General features: G+C 47.4%; 1 protein-coding gene across 16 annotated transcripts in view; it reads left to right on the plus strand.

Moving 5' to 3' along the window:
• ODF2L (outer dense fiber of sperm tails 2 like) overlaps positions 1-24566 on the plus strand; it is a 367183-nt gene that overhangs the window by 322239 nt on the left and 20378 nt on the right. The gene's annotated exons all lie outside the window — the stretch shown is intronic.

A 24566-nucleotide genomic window follows, 5' to 3' on the forward strand; every position in this document is an offset into this window, starting at 1 on the left:
CCTCCCATGAGACCGGGACACAATCTTTTGCTTCCTGGCGGTCTCTTCCGATCCACCGCGTTGACTCGAGGTGCCTCTGTTGCAAGCCTGCTGCCTGCAGCCTCGTCAGCCCTTACAGCCCCGGGACATGGCTTGATAGCGCCAAACACCACCGTTCTGGCTCCAGGTGCTAGTGCCGTCCTGCCTATGTTCGTCGCCTCCTCGCCAGCGTCCCTGCTTCTTTTCCAGCGCGTCAACTTCTTTCACGTTCATTCTCCTCCCCCGTGGATGTTGGATTTACAGTGCTATGAAGTGGCCACAAAACTGGTAGCAAGTGGGCTATAAAAATCAGGTTCTTGCAAACTTCAATTCTGTTGTAAGAATAGGATTTACACACGGGCTCCAGTGTACATTGTGGTAGTTTTGTTAGGTAAAATATGGTATTCAAGGAAAATGAAAGCCCTTTGAAGTATTTTAAACAACCAGGCATAAGTGTGCCGCGCTTTATGTACGAGTTGCAGCTTCAGAGCTGCATCTCACTGTGCTTTTCTATCACCAGCGGCACATCACAGCAGTCTGCGAGCCCCACAGTAACAATGTTGTTCCTGCTTACAATTCACATGCTTTACTTGATCTTGCATTCCCTATAAGTGTTTGCTTCTTCCAGGATGTTACTTTTTTTTCCAAGCAGTATATTACACTTATCTCCCCTCCTCATAACCTAATTTCCATTGACTCGTTCTCCAGCACCGAGAGGTCATACCAATGGCAACAGGCTATGCAAATATGATCACTCCACTTCAAATAAAAAAGTACAAAAACATTTTAAACGCCAACAGCTCTAACTTTAAGAAATGCGAGACCTATTTCATTGCAAATGCTTGTATACATAAGCGGTCAGTTAGGAAAGTGGGGCGGGGTGGGCTGCAGCCTCGTGCATTCTGTGGAAGGCAAGGGATGTAGTGCATTGTACTGCAGCATTTGTATAGTGCCCCTATGTGGCTTGCCTACATCTCGCTCTCAGCTGCCTCCAGGAATGCAAATATTGAGATATTAGTCTCAGACAATAATGCCGCATTATCCTTTCCGAAACGTTTGTGTTGAGGCTCAGTTAATTAAGTCTGCAATTTAAACAGGTATTGCCTGATTGATTTTAAAACATCAGCAGTTTTTAAAATTCGCTGTACCCCATATATGCGACCTAAAAGCCTCCCATGGAGTACCACAGTGTTCCACAGACCCTACATTCAACTCAAAATAATCCACAATTGTCATTCGAATTTCTTTAGTGAAAACCACATACTATAGTGCCTGATGGAGAAAGAGAGGTACTATGACAACAGTTCCTTAAGAGAGTGGGCAGCTCCAGCACCACTGGGGAGTAACTTAATAGTGAGTTATTATAAGAGTCTTGTATAGCGCTCAGCTACCCGCACAGGGTTTCTTGGCGCTTTGGCAACAGGTCGGGTCTGGCAATTACAACGGAATCAGACCATCCACACTGCTACACGAAACACTGCTGCACGCCGCACACTGCTGCACGCCGCACACTGCTGCACGCCACACACTGCTGCACGCCTCACACTGCTGCACGTCTCACACTGCTGCACGCCTCACACTGCTGCATGCCGCTGCACCCCACACACTGCTGCACGCCTCACACTGCTGCATGCCACACACTGCCACACACTGCTGCACGCGGCACACTGCTGCACGCGGCACACTGCTGCACGCCACACACTGCTACACAAAACATTGCTGCACGCCACACACTGCTGCACGGCACACACTGATGCAACCGGCACACTGCTGCACGCCACACACTGCTGCACACTGCTGCATTACTCACTTCTGCATGCTGCACGAAACTGCTGCACGCCGCACACTGCTGCACGCCGCACACTGCTGCACGCCGCTGCACGCCACAGTGCTGCATGCCTCACACTGCTACACGAAACAGTGCTGCACGCAGCACACTGAGGCACGCCGCACACTGCTGCACGTCACAGTGCTGCATGCCTCACACTGCTACACGAAACACTGCTGCACGCCGCACACTGCTGCACGCCGCACACTGCTGCACGCTGCACACTGCTTTTATGCGAGTTTATGCTACTGACATTGTAAATGACAATGCCTTTTATTTGTTTTAAAACCAAAACATAAATAAAAGGCATTGTAATTTTACAATGCCAATAGCTCAAACTCTTATAAATGCGAGACCTATTGCATTGCAAATGCTTGTTATGGTCTGGCTTGAGAGCGCAGCTGTCGCCAGACAATTATGTGAGCTCTTCTAGAGAGGGGCTTCGGCTCTGCCCACATGTTGGGATCCAGGAGAACATGTCTTAATTGGCAGAAGTTGAATGCTTCCAGGAAAATAAAGCGCTTGCCCTCCACACAGCTGTGATCATTATGTTTATGTATCCTGCAGCCTGAGAATTAACTTGCAGGGACACACAGATGACATCGGAATGCTATTAAATTCTTTTGGATAACATGATAATGTGCGTTGTTTTTCTCTGGCAAGAGCACAGATAGGAGTTGGGCAGTCCTTAATTTACGTGGATTTATAGGTCCAGCTTGACAGTGCAACGATCATCTGACTTTTTTTAAACTACACATTATTATCCTACAGTTCTTTGCTTCTCCACAAATACATATTCATTTCCATGCTATTTATTTCTTATGTTTTACTTTGCCATACAAAATTATTGTGAAGCTATGAAGCTAGACCTACTGACATTGTTAGTTCTTGTTTCTCTTTTCGTGTGTCTGGGTATCATTCAAGTCTTTAGGTGGTTTTGTTGTCCTGTTAGGTGGCTTGTAAAAACCCGAGTATTGGCTCTGAAAGTGTACATTTTTGGGGCGTGGCGAAGATAGCGGCGAGGTAGGACGCACTGCCTCGAAGCTCCTGCCCGTCGCCTGCCCAGACAAGTGTTCTTTGGGGTTCCCGCTGCATAAAGGACCGTCGGAGCAGAGCGCCGCTGCCCAGAGCATGACCGGCGCAGAAAACGAGCCACAGAGTGGTCGGGACCCTGCGGTATTCTCTCGAATTGTGTGGGAGGCTGCTGACCTCGCTGAGTCCAGGCAGAGGGCCGCGTGCAGCGGGGTCTGCCGAGAGGCCTCCCCGGGGCAAGCATCTGACGAACCCGTCACACCGGAGGATCCCGCCTTGCTCTTCGCGTTCCGGGACTGCACTTTTCTCGGCGGGTCCCGCCTGAACCCCGATCTTCTGCTTCAGACGCGGCCGGCGACCGCATACGCCCTTGGCCGCAGGTTGCGGCCTTCCCCGCACACCCAGGCTCAAAGTAGCACTGAGCCCTCTGGTGCGGCCTGGGGCTCCCACCGGCATCGCCTTGCAAGTGGAGGCACAGCTTGTGGACCAACCGGGTTCCGGGATACATGGCGGCCCGAAGGAGTGTGGCCTCCTGCTAGAGGCCGCGGGCGGCGCCACACCGTCATAGAGACCACAACGCTCATGGCTGTTGGGGGCGGTCAGACTGCCCGTTGCTGGAGCCCTTGGAACCCCTCTTGATCTGAGATCCCACTGCTGACAGGCCCCTGTGATCGACCCTGGATGCCCAGCCGCGCAGCTCAACAACTCTGCGGTGGGGTGAGGGCGAGCGCGGTCTCCATTAGGGGTGGACGCCGAGAGCGGGCCGCGGCATCCCACAGAAGCGGCCCGGCTAGGACTGGGTGCAGTTTGTGGGCTCGCTGCCCCCCCAGCTTGCCCTCCCCCCTCTTGAAGTAGCACCTGGGCCCGCCATAGGCCAGCAGCAGCCGAACTGGCCCTGACAGGTGAGCAGCAGACTACACTTCGCGACCTGTGGTCTTCATCGACTTTGGCAGGTACGGAGGTGTGGGGGCTTGAAGCTGGGGACACGCATGCTACCCATCTCAGAGAGTGCTTCCACAAATAAGAGGGGCGGAGGCTTGGCCATTATTTATCACAGCTCCTACTCTGGAACCTTCAACGCAATCTCTCTCCCATCTTGCGAAGCACTCGCATTTAACATTAGACTCACTAGTCATTTTTCCTTTAAAGGAACACTTGTTTACAGACCCCCTGGGCCCAAACATATATTTTTCTCCTCGCTTGGAACCCTTGTAGAAAACGCATTTTTGGGAAATTCTCAAACCATACTAGGGGATTTCAATTTCTATCTCGAACAGTCAGATGAGCCTGATACAGCCCGCCTTCTTAATATCATGGAAACAGCGGAGCTAGTACAGCATGTAACTGGCCCCTCACACACAGCGGGACATACCTTAGATGGGGTTTTTTCTAATACCCCGGAGTTATCCTTTATTGCACTGCTACCCCTGGCCTGGTCAGACCATGCGGGAGTTCGTTTTAATCTTAACCTTACACCGCACATAGACAGTGATCGGTATTTAACTGATAAGAAAGAAATTAGAGCCTGGAATAGGGTGCATGCAGACGACATCGCCAATGCTCTGACTAACATCCCTATACCCATTGCTGGGAACGCGAACGAGGCGGCATTGGCCTATACCAATTTACTTACGCAGGCATGTGCTGACCTAGCTCCTCCAAAACTAGTGCTTCTCAAAAGGAGCGTACCTTCAGCCCCCTGGTATTCAACCGACCTCAAAGTACAAAAATGTATCTGTAAGAGATTGGAGCGTAATTGGAGGAAGAATTATTCTATTACAGAAAAAAAGGCATATTTGACCAGCCTAGCAACCTATAAAGGCATGCTGCGCAAAGCAAAACAGAAGTATTTTGCGTCCCAGATTTCGGCAGCTAAGAATTGCTCTAAGGAGCTGTTTGCCACTATCACAAAATTATCCTCTCCTGTACCAACCTCCATCTCGGCTAGCACAGAGCTCTGCGAAAGCATTGCTTCGTTTTTCTCCACCAAGGTTAATAATATCTTTACTAGCCTTAGTAACTCAATCAGGTGGGAGGAGAAGGCAGAGGAAAGACTTACTGAAGGGGACACGTCATCAATCACCCTGGAGGAATTTGCTCCGCTTACAATACAAAATACCGTGGATTTGCTCACTAAAGCTAATTCAGGTTCCCCTCTTGACCCCTGTCCTCTAAAGATTACGAAACTAGCACCGGGGCCGATAGCCAAACTTCTCACGCCCATTTTTAATGGGATGTTCCAAGATGCAATCTTTCCTAACATCTGGAAGATGGCTTCCATTCTCCCCCTCCTGAAGAAGTCGAGTCTAGACGCGACGGACCCTAACAATTTTCGTCCTATTTCCCGGCTTCCCCTCCCGGCGAAACTTGTGGAAAAAGCAATGAACACACAGCTTACAGCATTTATAAAGTCATCATCCTTGCTGAATGCATCCCAGCATGGGTTTAGGGAGGGTCACAGCACCGAATCCGCTTTGATCGCGGCAACAGATCAGATCAGGTTAGCAGTTGATCAAGGCGGCAGAGCAGCCTTGATCCTGCTGGACCTATCCGCCGCGTTCGATACGGTCCATCACGGATTGTTGATGGACCGGCTGAGGAAAGGAGGTGTTCGCCAAAAAGCATGGAAATTGCTGAACTCCTTTCTCTCAGAGCGGAGTCAAACAGTGGCATTGGGAAACTTTACTTCCCGCCCTTTCTCCCTGCCTTGTGGGGTACCACAAGGGTCCTCACTGAGCCCGACACTTTTTAACGTTTACGTTGCATCCCTTGCCCCCATCATTAGATCTTTTGGGTTTAGTGTCACGTCATACGCCGATGACACACAGATCGTCGTGTCTCTATACCCCGGAAGTGATGTGGGAATGGATGTCAATTTCCAGGCCTGCATGCGGGAGGTGGCCCGGTGGATGGCCAGCAACTGCCTCAGGCTAAACTCTACGAAAACTGAGGTAATGCTGTTTGGAAATAATCCCAGCTTTTGGACTCCTACCTGGTGGCCTCAGGAACTAGGAGCCTGTCCCAGCCCAGTAAGTAATGTAAAAAACCTCGGGATGGTGCTGGATGACAAACTCACTATGTCACTACAGATTAAGGCAGTAGCTTCTAAAACAGGCTTTATCCTAAGAATGTTGAGAAAGATCCTGTTTTTTCTTCCTCCTGAAAGTCGACAAACGGTGGTCACCGCTCTTGTGTCCTCCAGACTCGACTATTGCAACAGACTTTATCTGAATATTCAGGAGAATCTGATGCATAGACTGCAATTATTACAAAATGCGGCGGCCAGATTACTTACGGGTATTCCAAAGTTCTCCCCGATTTCCAAGGCTATCCATGATTTGCATTGGTTGCCTATTCACAAGAGAGTTCAATTTAAATCCTTGTGTTTGGTGTTCAAAGCCTTGAAGGGTGAAGGCGCAGGTTACCTGACTAAGCATCTTACCAGGTATGTCCCTGCCTGGCACCTTCGTTCGGCAGAGGCCGGACTCGTCTCCATTCCTACCATAAAAAAAGTCCGTTGGGGAGGACGCAGGTTCCCCTATGGGGCTGCCAAGCTCTGGAACAAACTACCTCCCCATTTGAGACTTATGGAGAATCTTCTCCAGTTTAGGAAAGCTCTAAAAACTTGGTTGTTTTAATAACTACGCCAGCTTAAAAATTCAGGATTTGTGGACAGCGCCAGGACACCTACTTGGTAATCGCGCGCTTTACAAAACACCATAACATAACATAACATAACTAGACATTTGCACCAACCCCAGCGTGGCCTCCTGCTATCCCAGGATTCCCCACCCCTTCGACAGCTGGTGCCTTGATCGCGGCCTAGCCTGGGTCACAGGCCTGACACTTTGCATTCCTGTCTCCTGCGGGCCTTTCCACCGCCTAGCAACCTGAGGCCCCTTGCTACACCTCCCCACCTGGCTGGAGTTCCCTCACGTCTTTACGCGGATGCATCGCGTCCTTGGCGACCTCTGGGCAGTGGCTGAGGGCCTGGCGCACTTACGACATCTCCGCAGCGACGGCAACTTCTGTGGGGCCCATTGAACCCGACTGACTGCGATATTGACCCCGCGCTACCGGACTCTGGCCCTGGAGCTGGCACGAACCATTCTCCACCTCATGGACTAGATACACCCGGACCACCTCCTCATTTCCTCTTGCAGACCCTTGGAGCGGGACGAGGCCTAAGATTATGTCCTCCAAGAGAGGGAAGAAAGACAAGACGCTAAAGGACATCTTTGCCCGCCAGCAGGGTACCTCCACGATGGCACACTCTTCCATGGGGGATCCGAATCCTGTGCAAACCGGGAGCACGGGTGAGGAGCCTATGACCCGGGCGTTCCTAGAGTCTCTTCTTGACCTTACGGGAAGATCTCCAGACAGTAAAAAGAGACCTCAACTCCGAAATAAAGGATATCTGCCGGGACGTGGACGGTCTCAGAGACAGGGTTGCTGCTTTGGTGGACAGAGGAGACGCTAGAGACACTGAACTGTCCACTCTCCAACAAGAGGTGATACGACTCCAGGACCACGTCTTGATCTGCAGATTCACCTGGAGGACTTAGAGAACTGCTCCCGGAGACACAACATCTGTATCCGGGGAGTGAAAGTTACAGCAGATACCGCTGACCTGTTTGCCTTCTCCGAGGAGCTTTCCAATCACATTCTCGGCAATTCCCCTGATACATACATCAAACTGGACCGTGCCCAAAGAGTTGGTCCTCCACGGGCGGGCAACGCTCCACCCACAGATATTCTCGTCTGCGTGCGTGACTTTCGGACCAGGGAAGCGATTGTTACCAAGGCCAGAGCTATGCACCCAATCTCATTCAAAGATCAGTCTCTGGTGCTCTACCAAGACCTGGCTGTCCTTACCCTCCAAATGCAGCGGCAGTTCTGCCTTGTCACAGAAAATCTCCGTCAGCAAGGTGTCCCCTACTCATGGGGCCACCCATTCCGCCTCATCTTCAGACATAGCGGCAAGCTAAAACAATTGCGCTCCCTTACCGAGGCTTGCCGGTTGCTAGGAATCCCGATACCACCAGATGACAATGAAAGCCGCAGCACGACCTCCGGACCTGAGGTTTCCCCATCGGGCTGGCGGCGCCAGGGCCGCAGGCGATGGATCCAAAGGCCTGACCAGTCGGAGATCGCCAAGGGTCGACAGGCGGTCCTTGACTCCATGTCAGCTGCTTTTGCAAATGACACTTCTGATGGCACCTGAGTGGGTCTGATGACCCTGTTCTCTCTTATTGCTTCGGAGGTGGGCGGGGCGGGAGTCCCGACACTTGGCCACGACATGGACCCCGTGTTAACTTACTCCTGGATATCCTGGGATGACGGACTATTCCTCTTGCTTCCACTTTGTTCGGATAGTTTTGAACTTGGTTGTTTATGTTCTTTTAGTTTTAGGATCCCTCGTCCACCTATTTTGTGTTCATTGTATGGATACCCATTGGGGACGACCCTCTGTTGTAAATGTTCCCTCCCTGCGACATCAGCAGCAGCTCCTGCCCCTTGCTACTGCTTTTCACCGGCTCATAATCTTGTAGATGTCCCCTACCACTCTTAAAATCCTCACCTTGAACGTGCACGGCCTTAATAATCTTGTTAAACGCAGAGCGGCCCTTTCATGTCTTGAAAATGCCAAAGCTGATATTTGCCTCCTACAGAAGACACATCTCTTGTCGAAAGACTGCCACCGCCTAAAATCCCGTTTGTTTCCGACTCAGATGTTCTCTTCCGGCCCTGCTAAATCTCCTGGTTTGGCCATCCTAGTCTCCCGCACGTTTCAAGGTAGAGTACTTCAAAAAGAGGCCGAAATTAAAGGGAGGCTCCTCACCTGTCAATTCTCCCTGGGTGGCCTGACATTCTCCATTGGGTCGGTATATGCCCCTAACGAGGGACAAGAGAAGTTTTTACATGAAGCGCTCACCGAAGCTACAGTGACTGCGGAGCGCAGAATCCTGCTGGGAGGCGACCTGAACCTAGTCTTCGATAATATCTTGGACAGATAATGCCAGCACACAAGCCAGACGGGCGCGATTTCTGCGACAGGTCTAGTGCGACTACAGGACTTAGGCTTCAAAGATCTCTGGCCCTGCTTCCATCCCCATAGCCGCGAGTACTCTTATTATTCTATGGCGCGCAAAACGTACTCTAGGCTCGATTACCTTCTAGGTTCATCGCCTATACATGCGCTAGCAACTGAAGTAGATAGGTGTTGCCTCCCTGTCAGACCATGCCCCGGTAATCGCTACCTTTACACTCCCTCCTTTGCAGCGTCCTACCCATCAGTGGCGCCTTCATGATACCCTCTTACACCACGCAGAAGTAGTCAAACAGATACAGCGCTCCATAAAGGACTACCTCTCACATAACGCTAACCGCAATACTTCCCTCGCGACACAGTGGGCAGCACTCAAAGCGATCATACACGGGGAATTCGTGGCCATTTCCACAGCAGACAATGCGAGCGTAGACGTAAAGACGAGGGAGTTGGAGCAGATGCACCAGAGGACAGGGACGCCCAGAGTGTGGCGCCAATTGCGGGCTGTGCGACAGCAGCTCGCGGGGCTGGACCAGGACAGGGCTGAGTTTTCAGCCCTTCAGCTACGACACTCTTATTATACTGGGGGGGATAGATGTGGCAGCCTCCTAGCCCACAAACTTCGGGAAGCCAGGCAGAGACAAGGAGTAGAAGAGATTTGTCGGGGGATGGTCAGTGGGTCTCAGAGGATTCCGTGATCGCTGAAGCCTTCCGGGACTTTTACGCCCAACTCTACACAGGCCTACCGCTAAACAACGCCAACAGCGCTGCTTACCTTGCGAAGGCTGATTTACGTACCCTGACTAAAGCACAAGCAGACCATTTAGAGTGAGAAAGAAGAATAGAGGAGGTTATTGCAGCTATCTCACGTCCTAAACCAGCCAAATCCCCCGGGCTATTCAGCTGCCTTTTATGAAACGTTTTGCACGCTAGTGGCCCCCCTCTTGACCAGTCTTTTCAATTCCTTTGACCAGCCTTGGGAGATCCCTGCAGACTTGCTTGAAGCTTCCATGGTCGTCATCCTGAAACCAGGGCGAGACCAGACTGCTTGCGGTGCGTATCAACCCATATCTCTCCTTAATATCAATATTAAACTATACACCGGAATCTTGGGTGCTCGCCTCGCGCCTTACATGCCGGGGCTGATTGACCCGCATCAAGCAGGTTTTATCCCTCAACGCCAAATGAGCGATAATACCAAGCGGGCCCTCCACCTCATCAAGAAAGCCTCCCGGACGCAGGGGGAGTATATGTTGCTCACCATTGACGCCTAGAAGGCCTTTGATAGGGTCCATTGGGCCTACCTGGAACAGGTGCTCATCCGCGTGGGGATGGGGGATAAACTTTGAACACACATCTTAAATTGCTAAAGCTTCCCCACAGCCACCGTCCGGGTGAAAGGCTACACGTTGTCTCGCTTCCCTATAGGTAGGGGTACTAGGCAGGGGTGCCCGCTTTCTCCCCTCCTCTTTGCGCTCTACATGGAACCGCTGGCTCACCGAGTCTGATACAACCCTCGGATTACAGGGATCAAATTTGGGGGAGATGTCCACACAATTAGTTTATACGCAAATGACGTCCTGATTTCACTATCAATTCCGGTTCCTGTGCTGCAAGCCTGCTTCTTGGAACTGGAAAGCTTTGCGCAGGCTTCAGGGTTTCAAGCCAATATGGATAAGTCAGTGGCGCTTGATCTCTCCCTGTCACCTTCCACTCGGGCACGTCTTCGGGAGCAACACCCTATCCAGTGGGCAGTAGACACAGTTCCTACCTGGGGATCCAGTTAGCCCCTTCCATTCCGGCCATAGCCGCTATAAATTATGCTCAACTGCGATCCCGAATCCGCTAGGATCTGGGTCAATGGAAGCATTACCCGCTTTCCTGGCTCGGCAGGGTGGCGGCCATTAAAATGACTATACTACCCTAGATCTCGTATTTGTTCCAGACCCTGCTCCTTCGTCCTCCCCCTGGCTGAATCCAACAAACTCAATCTGAACTCTCGCAATTTATAAGGCAAACCACGGATGAAGCATGCAATAGCAGTCCTCCGACCGGAGGAAGGTGGCATCAGTGTCCCTGACCTCCAGCTCTATTTCCAAGTGACACAATTGCGTCACTTGGTTGAGTGTAATCGGCTGGAATCGGAGAAACACTGGCTTTCCCAAGACGGCGCGGTAGCCGCTATGTCTCCAGAAGGTTCCCTTCATTCGAAAGGTGCATAGACCGCCTAATATTTACGCGTCCTATATTACTCTGGTCTCCTTGGAGACCTGGGATCGAACTAACATTAAACATAAATTGACTACCCTTCCCTCTCCGCTCACCCCACTATTTGATAACCCCGACTTTCAGCCGGGCATGGGTGAGGCAGCCTTTGTGAGGTGGCGATCTACGGAGTGCAGATCTCTGGGCCGCCTATTCGATGTTGAAGAGATCATACCATTTCAGCAGGTTAAATCGGAGTATGGGATCCCCAAAACCGAACGACTACGATACCTCCAAATTTGACACTGGGCACTGCACCCACAAATTAAGCCACATGCTCACCGACACCTCTCCGCGTATGAAAAATGGCTCCTTACTCGCACATCGGACAAAAAACGTATTTCCGACTTGTATAAAATGCTGCTAGCCAGGAACACACATATACATAGCACCAGCCGCGCACGCTGGGAGCAAGACCTTGGTAGGTCACTCAGTCATAAGGATTGGGAGGGTATATATTACAGGGCTCGCCACTCACACGGGACTGACCGAAACCTTGACCAAAATAGCCACATATTGGTACTACACCCCTGAGCGCATCCACCTAGCGGACCCAAGACAGAGTGCTGACTGCTGGCGGGGTTGTGGGAGCGTGGGATTGCAAACACTTACAACCGTACTGGACTCAGGTTCTTGACGAGGTGGACAAACACCTAGACACACAACTGCCACAGTTTCCCACATATATCTTATTCGGTCTCCCAAACCCCTTGACTTACCCTCTTAAATCCCGAAGAGGCCGTTTAATTGCAATTGCTCTAGGCTCAGCTCAAAACATACTGACCAATTGGCGTACCTCTCAGATCCCCACGCTCACGGGTTGGTTGCACTGATTTTGGCATGTTCTAGGGATGGAGAAGTCGACCCTCACACTAGCCAGGAAAGGCTCCGCATTCGGAGAGCTCTGGCAGCCATTCCTGTCCCTTCCCGCTTCAGAATTTCAAGAGGGGACCTGCCCCAGGTATCTGCACCTTCTGCGGCTCTCTGATCAGTAGCTGGCAGCGACATAATGCTGCTCCTCATGTACTGGGATCCAGATAGCTTTCATAATTTTCTTTATCCTTGTGTACGAGGGAAGGGGGGTGGGGGGATTAGAATAAGTTTCATTTTCATGTTCTTGCATTTTGTTCATATGCTCCGACTCCTCTGTCTTTGTATCTTACTCACTCAGGGCTTACATTGCCCTAGCTATTCTATATATCTCGAGATGCCGGACATGTTGTTTGTTGACAAAATCTCAATAAAAGATGTAAACCATAAAAGTGTAAATTTTTAATTTATTTCCATTTTTATTATGTTTGTAATTATGAAACTGGAAAATCAAGGAAAACCGATCAGCAGAAATAAGTAAGACGGATGACAGCAATAGTATTAAACGTAAACGTTTTTTTCACTTTGAACACATAAATTAACAGATAAAGTGCAAATTCATCAAATTCCATCTAAGTGTGAATGTAAATTATATTTTCTTGTCTTCCACTTTAGTGTATTTTTTCTATGTATGTTTGTATTTTGATGAAAGTGTGTAATTCTCAGTGGTTTGTTTTTTCTGTGTTAAACATCCGTAATTTCTCAATTCTGACTGCAGGTTCCACACTTGCAGACAGCATCTATTTTTTACTTTTCTAACTAAATGAGCGGATGAAAATGCTTATGCGTGGTGCCTGTGACTATCCATGCAACGAAAGGCATTGATTGTCCTGCTAGACCAGAGAACCATTCAGAATCTGAGTTACCTGTTGTTAGAACCGGCGGTCTCTAGTTGGCAGAGGTATACACTTCTGACAAATAGGGACCTACCAACTCTAGTCAGGGCAAGGGGATTACACACTCAGATAACCCCTGCTACCCCCTTGGTAGCTTGGCAGAGCAGACAGGCTTATCTCAGAGGCAGTGTGTTAAGCATTTATGACCACATACAGTAATAAAGTGAATACACTACAGATGGACACGACACCGAAGTTATTATAAAAATAGTATTTTTATATAAGGCTTAGCACAAGACCAAATAACGACAAAAATATACCACAGTCTTAATAAATACTCTTTGGAAGGAAAAATAATAGTTCAAATAAGGTTTCTTCTTGGCAAATAGTTCTTTAGCAAAGTATTCTTCTGAGCACAGTTCTTTGGCAACAATGTAACCCCCACAGGAGTCACACGACGTCGAGTCTACAAGATTCCCAAGGTTCGGCGTCGACCGCGAGGAGCGCTACGTCGAGCCTGGAGTTGCAACCGACCCCACAAGTACAGTACCTTGAGAAACGAAGAAAACGATGATCCACGGCGTCGAGGTCGGCGTCGATCGTGCCTCGGAGTCGGGTCAATCCGCAGCGGTGTCGAGGGATGTCGGGCCGGAGCAGCGCTCACGGCGTCGAGAAGGGCGTCGAGTCGATGCGATCAGCAGCGGCGTCGGGACGGGGTCGCTTGGAGGTGGAGCCGATACTCACTCCTCACTGGCGTTGATACCGGCGTCGAGACGGGGTCACTTGGAGCCGGGGCCGATACCCACTGCTCACTGGCGTTGCTGCTGGCGTCGAGACTGCAGATTTTCCCTTGTGTACTGGAAACAACACTTTCCAGCAATTCAGCAATTCAGTAGATGGTGAAGTCCTTTGGCCCTGTGACTTCAACAGGAGACTGGCACTCTTCCAGTCCTTGGAGATTTCCTAGCAAGTGTTCAGAGAGTACACACCAAGTTCCTCTCTCCTTGTTCCTTGGCAAAAATAAAGAAGCAGCTTTCAGGTTCCTCCACAGCAAAACAGCACTCTGGCAGAAAGGGGAGGCAAGTCCTTAGATCAGCAGGCTTCTTGTCCTTGGTACAGGTTTCCTTGTCAGAAGTGATCTGAGTTCTTGGTTCAGGGGTCCTTCTCTTATACCCCTTTTTCCCTTTGTTCCCTTTGTCCAAGCAGGGAGATTCCCACCAGCTCAGGTTTGTTGTGGGTGTTGCCAGGCAGAGGCACCTGGCCTATTCACTGAGCAGGGCAGAGTCCTCAGCCGCCCAGCAGGAGGCGGAGCCAGTATTGTCACTGGCAGGAGCAGGGCTATCAGTCGCCCAGCAGGAGGCGGAGCCAGTATTGTGTCAGGCAGGGCAGGCTACTCTTCCCTCACTCTATGTGTAAACGCCCCATTCACCCCACACTGACTCATTCAGACCTCTGGAGCCACCCAGCCCCTGACACACACACCAAACCAGCAGAGACCGGTAGATAGTTGGACAAGAAAATAGCCACTTTCTAAAAGTGCTATTTTCAAACATAGAATTTAAAAACCATCCATCCTAAAGGGTGTGTTATTAAATTCTGAGTTCAGGGATACTAAACTCGACTTGCTACCATGCTCCCTGAGTCAGATAGATTATAATGGAGTTAATAATCAGTCTGCCCAGTCTGGCCTATTGGAGGCAGGTAGCCCTTCAATAGTGAAAAACGAAAATGGCTGTAATTCACTATTAGGTCATGCCACACACATCCGGGCATGACCTACCTTTTACCAACAATGCACTCTGCCCTAGGGCCTACCATAGAGGTGTCTGAAATGTGGCAAAGTGAAGGTTTAGAGACTGGTAAGTAGGTTTCCTTACCAAGTCGACATGGCAGTCAGGGACTGCACGCAGGCGCCGCGGTGGCAGGCCTGAGACACATTTTACACGCTGCTTCTGTGGGTGGCACAACCAGTGCTGCAAGCCCACCAGCAGCAGTTAACTTACACGCCCTTGGCACACGCAGTGCACTAGACTAGGGTCTGAACAGTAAGTCAACCAAGCCAATCATGGTAACACCAATCAATGTAACAATTTAACATAGGGAGCACTTGCACTGTGGCACTGATCAGCAGTGGCACAGTGCCCAAAGCAATAAACCAGCAAAAACATCGTAAACAGAGGAGGCAAACAGAAAAAAATGGAGGAGAGACTCATGCCAATGATGCCAGGTCTAACACCTGTCCTTAGGAAAAGTTTAACAAATATCGTAGTATGCTAAGAGTTGTTACTGGCTTTAGAGAAATGGAGATTAATTATGCAGTTATCCTATGTAGATAATACAATGTTGCTTTACTTTGATACAATCTGTCATCTCTGTATATTTTCCCTGGGACACTACAAAATCCTAAAATCAAAGTGTGGTACAACCAGGGAGATGACGGGGAGGCAGTTATGCATGACTGGTTCTAATAAGCAGCAACAGATAGTCAGTCCTTTGAGAAGTCTGATTTTTAATATTTTGACGGAAGTACTTTATCTGGATTAGTTCTTGTACTAACTCGGTATGTATGCAAATTACTTCCTCACTCTACCTTTCCTTTTATACTAAGTTGAATTATAGCTTGATTTTGCATAAAGAAAACATTATATTTGCGGGACTGAAGTTCAGAGTGTTTGGCTGGGACACTTACATTTCTTCGATTTTCTAATTATTCTTTGAATTTTTAGGAGCGGATTCACACCAAGTTGAGTCTGGTCTCATTAGAATGCTCCAGAGCTGGTAGAAACTTTTCGAACAGCTTGGCTTCATTACTTTTTCTCAGATCACCTTTGCTGTTTCTGATGAGGGAAACAAGTCTATTTTTCTAGCAGTGTGTCTGCTTTGCGGGAGATTTTGCTGCATCTCAGCCTCCCTTTAAATAAAACAATGCCGCATCTCACCATCCCATCTTTGAGACTTGGTGACAAAACAGTGCAGCGACGTTGTGTCCTCAAGCTTATACAAAACATGTAGTCTCTGTTTCGTTCTCTATTAGTTGGAATGCTTAATTCCAGCCACAGTTTCATTCAAAGGTACTTCCAGACCAGTATTGGTTTAATGGAAATTAGCAGTTTTGCATTTTCTTCCCACTCAACTCCTCGTGCTAACATGAATCCCCTGTGTCCTAACTTACTCTTGGTCCATCATATGTTTTCCAACTATTCATTTTTCTGTATCCAGCCCGAAGGTATTTAGGGCTATTTTTCAGCCCATGTTGTAGGCGTTTGTTTGTTTTGTTAATTTACTTCCAGTTATCTAACCCATACAATATGTCAACCTTGTTCTTCTTGTTTGTGATGCATTTCCTCTTACAGGTCAGTTATTTCCTTTCTCAATTAAAGGGCCCATTTGTTGATTAATAATGCATCACAGCTTTACTGTAAGATCTTCAACCTGTGTCTTCCTCTCAGAACTAAGGATAGGCTGTACATTATTGAATCTTTTTTCTCTTTGGCTTTTTCGGCCTCTCTTTATAGCATATCTGGTTATTTTTCAGGATTTGTTTTCCTGACTTGCCGGCTTTTTCTTCTGAAGAAACTGTCTTGTCATCTAGATTCGGTTTCTCTAATGATCCTAAAAGTTCTGGAAAGAGTTTAGGTTAAAAAACAAGTTTATATAGACGATTGTCCATAAAACATTCTAAAAGCACACTTAACAATTAAAACCTTTAAATGAGCCACTATTTAAATGGAGGTTCTTAATTGCAGTTATTCTGGTTCTAACGGCCTTTGCCCACATCCTTTCACTACTTTGGATCTCTTCCCAACACAGTTGGGAGACTTTGACCACCTCATCATCCTCCAACAGAGTGTTAAAGTATCTAAGAGCCTGAGTAGCGGCCACCATGTTCCAGGAAACCAGACTGCACTTTCTCCTTATAGCCTGGACCATGGTACCTTGGGGGAGTGAAAGAAGTCTTTTAAGCACTACCCCTTCCAGTCTGTCCCATTCATAGGTTGGATCAAGAGAAAAGACCTCTCCTCATACAGGCCTAATGGTGGGATCTTCCCTTCATAAGCCTTTAGTAATGGAATATGGGATAGCCCCCCGAATTTACCATTAAATCCTGATAGACAGCTTGCCTGCAATAGGGCTTTCTGTTTAATGGCATCCCAATGCGCGCCCCAATTCTGATTTCTCCTAAAAGTTAAACCCATGTATTTATATTGATCCACTTGTTCCACCACCTGTGAATCTAAATACCAGGAAAATCTCTGCACTTTTTTCCCGAAAATCATAATTTTAGTCTTTTCCAGATTAATGCAGAGCTAGTTCTGCTTACTATAAGATGCCAGGGCATTAAGTTTCCTCTGCAGACCAATAGGAGTATAGTCCAATAATACCAAATCATCTACATAAAGCAGACAAGCGATATGCTGGTCCCCAATTTTAGGCGAGAAAGACTTTGATTGGGAAATAACTGTTGGGGGGTCGGCCAAAAATAGACTAAAAAGTAAGGGTGGTAAAACGCACCTGTGGCGTAGGCCGTTATCGATAGAGATTCTTTGGGGCAACCATCCCGACTTGTCTAGCTCTACCTGAGCCCAATTGCCGGAGTGCAAGGATTGAAGAGCCCCAAGAAGGTATGGTGGTAGGTTCCAAGCAGAACGAGTGGAAAGAGTTCACACAGTGACCGAGGCAAGTGGCAGCTCTTCATTTGTGATAAGAAAGGAAAACCCATGTCCCCAATTCGGCCTTCCATTGACAATTTGAAAAACATATTTCACATTGTCTTACCTTAAAAAATACAAATGTGTGCCTCCCAGCTGTCAAAGAGCTATAAAGCCATCCCTGTCACGTCGTCACAAAGAGTGTCCTGCTGACCTGTCTCACGGCGCAGGATACAATTTAAAGACCATAACAAAGTCTGTTTACTTAGCGTAGTGACCATGCTTCATTCTTTTCTCGGAGTCCTGCGAATCGTGGTTTTATTTTTGAAGCACAAGGCAAGCTTCAATTGATTCTTTCTTCGGCATTCGATCTTCAGTAAACTCATTTGCTTGAATTATTATCCATCATAAGGCTCGGAATCCACATTAGTCATTGATTAGACAGCAGTGTTTACATACTTGTTTGCATTGCTTCAGCCAAGCACAATGTACTCTCCTTCAATGAGCTTATTCTGGTCTATGAGTTGGAGCTGCATTTCTCCTAGAGACTCGATTTTTCTACTACACCTCAATTGTAAGAAGTGAATGTCAAGAGATCTGCTCACTTCACATTTTACTTCCAATGCCACGTGGTCACTCAATTCAATGTGCTTCGTCTCATCTTCACTTTCAAAAATTGAGAAATGCCTGTCTGTTTCTGGGTGCCTGAGCACCGTGGGGTGGTGTACTCACCATGTTTATCACCCCTTCCATTAAAAATCTCATGGGCCATATGAATAATATGGAGCCATATATGTATTTTTTCATGGCATATGAATCAAAATACATGTATTGCCCTTATTCAAACTATTCTGACAAGAGGTACAAGATCTGTAAGCCCTTTACTACTAAAACCCTATAGGACAGGGAAATATGGTCACTGTTTGGTGTCAAATCTGCATCCTCTGGTTAGAAGTCCTTGAAATCACCCCCACCCCACTACAGGTTCCAAAGCTACCACCAAAATAAAGCTGGAAATGCTGGCTTTCAACGACACTGTCAGAGCCTCGTCTATGGGGAGTCTGGTTGATACCTGAAAATCCTCTGCTCCTGTCACCAACGAAAGCAAAGCTGGGGCATGCTTGTCAGCAAAACCAACTCATGACAAAAATACCTTTGGCATCAATGTCATCCTCAATATTCACATTTGTGAAGACTTTCAAAGGTTCTTCATCACATGCCCTGGACTCTAAATGCATTAACAGTCCTCTAGTCTAAGTTGACGGAAGGCAAGCAGGGCCACTGATCGACGATGGCTACTTCAGTTCAGGCCTCTCAATTGATCATCATCGTCTACAGCTCTGCTGTCAACAATAACTTTGATTCCTCCTTCCAATGTTTAAGCCTTATTGAAGGCACTGTTTATCATTCACTGCTCGCCAAGTGCATTGTTATCTCCAACCTTCTTGTAAATGTTCATCACCAGGAACTATTGTTAGGCAACCTAAGGTATCACTGGTCTAGATTACCTTCAAACCTCCTGAACTCTTATCTGGAAATCCCTCATTTGTCAGGAAGGAGAGGAAAACATTAATGCAGAAGGTGAGGAAGAACACAGGTAAAATGTAAATGATCTACAAATATTCTACAGTGGGCATGAAGACGACCAACACTGCTCTGGGGACCAATGACACAAATTTACACGTCATGTCGAAGGAGGACCATATCCCAGGTTGTGACTGCAAGGAGGACAGACATTTGTAACATATGTCCCCTTGTGACAGGCCTACATTCCTCCAGCAAAGGGATCGTCCCAGAGGATCTCCTAAACTCTTTACAGAACATCATGCAGCAGATTTCGGGAAGATTTCAAGCTCTGGAATACAAGTCTGCATGGTATTTTGCTCTTGTGATACCACAGGTGCCTCAAATTGCTCCTCTGCTGCCACTTCCAATGTGTCTTAAGCAGGGCCTCCACCTTAGGACCCACCATCTCCAGATTTCAGCTGATTCAAACACCAGCTGTCTTGACTTCTCCAGCTGCACCTCATCCACCTGAAGACTATTAGAGTGAGAACACTGACACAGACAAAGATCAACCGTGACAAAGTGGGAAAAGTTTAATCTACCAAATGCCCCAGAGTGAAATACATGTATTCGCCCTGGATGACACTGAATGGAACCCTTGCCAAGGGATTCCTCCTAAATGCCAGATGAATTAGTTAGATCTCATACCATCTCAAAAGTAATGTATGACAAACATCCTGTGATGGTCACCAGGACTACCTGTTTTCTCTTCATCTTCAAAATGAAACCCAAAATTCGATTTTGTTAATGTCCATGTTGGACTACCTCTTAGATGAAGGTTTGGGATGCTTGAAGTACCCAGCTGCAGACTCTACAATCATCCAAGACTTGGGCAAGAACTTCAAGGCACAGGAACCCAGTTCCTCCATGGCATGCCTCCAAAACCACATTTACATAGACTCTGTAATACTTTCAGAGGCCCAGTGATGATCTTGTAATATTTCCTCCTCCTGCATGGTGTCCCCTCACAGAAAGTGGCAACACTTAAAATAATGGATATGATGGGGAAAAGAATTAATGAGTTCTCTGTCACTTGCGTCAAAGTGGCCAAGGCCACTGTCCTGTCCAGCTGAGGCAGAAATCTCTAGCACAAATTGGCACCCATTCTTGAAAACTTAACCTGAAGGCTGTCACTCTCAGGCCATAATCAAAAAAGGAGAAAACACTTTGAATTATTTAGTAATGCATCACTGAAGGCTCACAGACATGTTTGTGACGAATGTCGTCCATACTTTACTGGCTGCAGAGCATGTTCTTTCATCTGGAGGCCTAGTCAAGGAATCTGGATGCACATTCGATGGCCAGAATTTGTTCAGAAAGCATGTTGATGTGGCACTCCAACTGATAAAGACGTTCACTGACAATGCAATGTCCCTGGTTACTCTTCAATAATAGCAGACCTATTTCTCAAATCTGTGACAAAACTATGGACAAAGAAATAGTTACTAGCATTCCTTCAGCAATTTCCGCTACTCCAAGACAACAAGGCCTCTAAGTACAGGGCCAGTCAGATCAGATAGTCTCAGCAAAAGGCCTCCATATTAACCGACCTAAAAAGGCAAAACCAGCTAAGATAGGCTACTTTTAATATAGAACTGATAAGGCAGAAGGAACCGGACATCTGTGCTGTTCTGTCCCTGATTAGTTCATACCAAAGCAGCAGTGAAGATTTACAGCTTATTACTAGTATGGTGCAGCATCGCTTTGGATTGGTGTTTTGAACATTGCCTGGTTGGGACACTTAGGGCTCGATTTCATTTTTCGGACGAACCTGAGTCCGTCCGACATAGATTCTGTGCTGGGACTGACTGACCTCCTGTCGGCGGTCCCAACCCAGGAATTAGGATGTGACCGAACACTGTTCGGTCGCACTCCTATTCTTTATAATGCAAGCATGCCTTCTGACCATAATACATGCTCTCATTGTAAAGAGAAGAGGTGCAGTTCATCCCTGCATCCTGTGGTAGGCACCTTAGTTGCCTGCCACGGGGTACAGTGATCAACAGGGGGCACCATAGGTGCCCCCTCCTTCACCAGTAAGGGCTGTGCACCATTGGGGGGCCCTGTTGGGGGCCCCAAAGTCAACTTCCGACAGCCTTTCTGTGTCAGAAAGACCAGCACAGAAAGGCTGTTGGAATCAGACATTGTAATCCCCCGGTGCCGCCCTTGGGATTACTGGAGGCTTTCTGAATGGCAGACGGGCTCTCCGACCCCGTCGAAAGCCATTTGGAAGGACTGTTCAGATTCCTTTCCAACCAACTTCATCCAAATGGGTCTGTTGGAAATGAATCCGAACAGCTGATTACAATGTCGTAGGAATGGATCCGACCCAGCATCGTAATCGGCCCCTTAGTCGCATTCAAGAGAAGACTTACCCTTATATCTAAGCTTTTTGCTAGAGGAGGTCAATCATACAGTGGCACTTACAAAAAAGTGATGGGTGGATTTCTTTAATTAATATCAGCCACTCTGGCAGTATTCCAGTTCATCATTTTTTTGCCCACTATGCCACCCAGTATGGAGAACGGTGCTTTAAAATCAGCCATAGTGCTCCAATATGAATAGTCCAGTGGAACTGACAGGCCAGATACCCTCCAGATGGGAATAGAAGCCGTTCCACAGCGGTTGAGGTCTCATCACTGAGGTATCATATAATGCCGTTAGTACAGTGAGCATGGGAAGTATGTCTTAGCATACCCATCACACTTAGGACATGCTGTGGAGCAAGTGCCAATGGCACATGACACAAGCTTTTATTTGAGATTTGTTTGTGATGAGGAAAAAGTAGGTTGGAGTGGTGCCCCATTTTGGACATAAGGGCTCTCAACAAGTTCATGAAGAGGGATGATTTTGTTCCACTGCTTTTCAAGATATCCTGCAGTCCATCAACATCTGGGATTTTATTTTTTACCTTTAATCTGTTTGGAAGATGCTTACTTCCAAATCTCTAGAGGTTTCACAAATAGAAAATACTAGTGCTTTATGGCTGCCAATTCAGAGCCTGCATGTTTTCACCAAATACCTAGTGATGATGACCACTTAACTATGAAAATGGGGGCGAGTAGCTTCCTGTACTTGACCTGCTAAACAGTGGACTACACACTATGACTGTTGCACTGCGTGAGGGACCATAAATAAAAACAAAATCTGTCCTGAAGACTACAAGGAGAGGGCTCTTCTTAAGTAATCACATGTGCTCTATTGCAAGCCCTACCCTTCCCTTAAATAATGCTTCCTACTCTCTGCTTTAGCAAAGGACATAAAATCAAAGTCCAGCACAGTATTATTGAATGAGGCCCATTCAAGCAAATCTGGACCACCTTTGGAAGCAGTACACTGGACACTATAACTGCCATGTTCAAGTCAAGCAGGTGGTGCTGGCAAGCCCTTCACAAAGGCCAAGACTTGCATGTTTGTGATTCACCAATTCCAACTCACTCATCACTGAAAGGGTGGTGACCCCCTTCCAAAACCTTACAATCAGTGATCATTCAGCTCTTCAGAAACAGACCGCAGGAAAGTCTTTGAACTGAGGAATTCGGGCTAGCCCTCTAGGCCTTCCTGCCGTGCATCAGAATTAGGGAATTTCTGATAATGATGACCCTTCTCTGTATTTGTCCTACCAATACTGAATGGAATTCGGAGAGGTCTCAAGGGATGCTCAAGACCTTTGACACTGTTTGATACGTCAAATGATCACCCTACCAGTGAACCACAGGCACTAACTGCACTACACATCACCTGAGACCTTGACCATTAAAGACATAAGTGCCTGGAAGTTGTAGTCCTGAGGTGAGGAACTTCATTGATGGAGCAGTTCACAACTCTAAAAAACATGAACTGTCAGCTCCTTAGCAGCAGATAGTGGTTTCAAGGGACTCCTGAATTGGTTTTGATTCACTAAATTCACTGGAATGGGATAATTGTTTGCAGCTTTCCTCCTGTCCCTTAGATTTGTGGAGTTCTCCGCAAATTGAAAAGGGAACCTTAAACAATCATACTGCTGTCTGTGGTTCTGGTCTACAGACCTCTCGAACACTCCAATACAGTTCAAATCTGACATATGTCTGTTGACCAAGAACCACATACCGATTCTTTATCCCCGGCCAGCTTCTCTACACTTAGAAGCTTTGCTTCTTCAGCCATGGAGTTTGGGCCCATCAGCATCCTTCACAACTTCAGGCATGCTCTGTGATCACCCATTTCAAATTGGAGCTTTAGAGGGAAGAATGCCAAGCTGCCCTCCACTCAAAGTCTAATAACAACAACAAATAGCTTGGCATCAAGAGGGTTCAAATATTAGTTCGAGGGCCAACCACTGATGGTGGGAGCAACTGTGTTCCGACCACTGGCAATATGTCAAAAAGATTTTTGGACTGGCCCTACACCTCTTTAATAGTTAATTAAAAGCATCTGCAATTCAACCCTTCAAGAACTTCACAGAAAGTGTATCACCCCAGCTCACACAAGAAATGATGTGATTCGTGAAAAGAGTGTGAAAAATGAGAAGGCACCTCACGTACGCACCACCAGGTAGGCTGCCAACTGGTACTCGCTGGTATGCCCACGTTTTGTCATCATCGGTTGCCAACTCAAAAAAGAAGAAAATAATGTCCAGTAAAAAGAAAGAGAACAGAGATAGTTTTAACAGAAACACTTTGCTGTCCCCATAAACAAAGAGTGAAAATGAAGAGACCCAGTGATTTGCTGAGAACAGGTTGTTCAGAGCAACAATAAAATTGAGATGTAAACTCACTTAAAAGGACAAACTCTTTATTCACAACCAGTGAGTTCACTCAAAGTAAAAGCACTAAATGTCGCTAACCTTTATAAAGAAGGCCAACATGTTTCATTGCCACTAGTCTTCTGGCAATTTCATCAGGGCATAGGGGTTTTTTGCACTCGTTTAACTGGACATCCACTTTACTGTTTTATGGAAGGGCATGTAAAGGCCGAGGACGCTCATACCAGCCTTCACAATACCAATCGGAATTTCTTTTCTTTTTCCGATTCCTTAAAATGCGCTGCAACTAGCGCGTGTTCAACCGTAACCTCTAACGGAGCAATCCTTGTCTCCAGGAGGCGGTGACGAGACAAGGATTGCTCCGTTAGAGGTTACGGTTGAACACGCGCTAGTTGCAGCGCATTTTAAGGAATCGGAAAAAGAAAAGAAATTCCGATTGGTATTGTGAAGGCTGGTATGAGCGTCCTCGGCCTTTACATGCCCTTCCATAAAACAGTAAAGTGGATGTCCAGTTAAACGAGTGCAAAAAACCCCTATGCCCTGATGAAATTGCCAGAAGACTAGTGGCAATGAAACATGTTGGCCTTCTTTATAAAGGTTAGCGACATTTAGTGCTTTTACTTTGAGTGAACTCACTGGTTGTGAATAAAGAGTTTGTCCTTTTAAGTGAGTTTACATCTCAATTTTATTGTTGCTCTGAACAACCTGT

Source organism: Triturus cristatus, chromosome 4_2 (genome assembly GCF_964204655.1).
Source record: "Triturus cristatus chromosome 4_2, aTriCri1.1, whole genome shotgun sequence".
Taxonomy (NCBI): Eukaryota; Metazoa; Chordata; class Amphibia; order Caudata; family Salamandridae; genus Triturus; species Triturus cristatus.